Source organism: Apis dorsata, unplaced genomic scaffold (genome assembly GCF_000469605.1).
Source record: "Apis dorsata unplaced genomic scaffold, Apis dorsata 1.3 scaffold_265, whole genome shotgun sequence".
In the NCBI taxonomy this organism is placed as follows: domain Eukaryota; kingdom Metazoa; phylum Arthropoda; class Insecta; order Hymenoptera; family Apidae; genus Apis; species Apis dorsata.
In genome coordinates, this window is record NW_006263543.1 from 229,179 (window position 1) to 230,531 (window position 1,353).

At 42.9% G+C, this 1,353-nt stretch overlaps 1 protein-coding gene across 1 annotated transcript in view; it reads right to left on the minus strand.

Moving 5' to 3' along the window:
- LOC102672890 (protein jagged-1) overlaps positions 1–1,353 on the minus strand; it is a 47,959-nt gene that overhangs the window by 40,911 nt on the left and 5,695 nt on the right. The window lies entirely within an intron of this gene.

Genomic DNA, 1,353 nt, shown 5'->3' on the forward strand with positions numbered 1-1,353 from the left:
GCTTCCTCGTCGACGGCCATCGACGTTGCTCGTCCTTGCGTTACTCTCCACCTGTTCGACGACTCGCGTCTTCTTTATCATTTCCGTGTCACGCCACATCGCCTATATCCACCTCTTTCCTTTCTCCCCTTTCTCGATATTCGCTTCACCACGTAGCTACTATTATCCAACTCTGCATCCCTGCGACTTCCTGCGAGACGGCGGCTGATAATTGGCCGCGGTGATAGCAAGAAGAGGAACGACAAGAACGCGGTCGTATTCGTTGTATGGATATATATATATATATATATATATATAGTTGAAGAGAGAGAGAGAGATAGGTTCCCACGGTAAAAGCGGAAGCGGCGCGCTAATGCGCTAAACGGGTCGTCGTCGACCGCCGCGGGGCATGCGCGCGTCTTTTTCTCAACCCTTTCGCTCTCTCTCTCTCTCTCATCAAGCTTTGATGAAGCTTCTTTCGCCTCGATGCGTTTTACCACTGCTGGGTGTTACACACCACCCTGGCGTATTTTTCCGTTTTCGGATTATGATTATGATGGCGCACGATGGGATCGTTACTTTTATTAATTCGTAGCCTCGAGCTCGTCCCCGCGAGAAGGAAGAAGTTGTGATCCACGGTATTTGATAGGATATTTCTTCTTCTTCTTCTTTCTTTTTTTTTTTTTTTTCGAAGGACGGATGATTGATCGAATTCGTACTTGCGGCGTAATAGAGTAATAGAGTTTTCCTTGGCGGGATTCGGCTCGCCTCTCGTTTCTGGAAGAGAATTTCTTGATAATGGCGGTTAAGATGTTACGGGGCTCGTAAAAACCTGGTCGAGAGGAGAGAGAGAGAGAGAGTTGTACGCGAGAGCTAATTTTCCTCGACAGGGTTATTGAGTTCACTCCAATGAGTTTCATCCGCTGGCGTTGATTAATTACGCGCCAGTGTTTCTTTTTTTGCCATTTTCGCCTCGCGAATGTCAATTTTCGTGTGAAAAAACCGTTCCCCCGTACCATTTCTGTATAAATATATCGAATAAGGTTCTTTTTTTTTTTTTTTTTTTTTTACGAAGGTCTTCGTACGAAAAAATATTTTAAACATCGTTGATATTCTCTTCCCATTCTACTCTGAAATGGAACCTATTTAAAGATTCGTGACCTTCGCGATTAATTTAACATACACTCTTACGTATATTCTCGAAATCGTCCTTCGAATTTATTGCCGATTTTAATCGAGAAATCGACTATCCTATTCAATCGACGAACGAAGGAACGAAACGTGAAACGAAATCCAAAAATATTAGGGAAACTTTGACTCAACTCGACTTCGATCTTTGTTGCCTAAATGATTTAAAAAAAAAAAAAAAAAAAA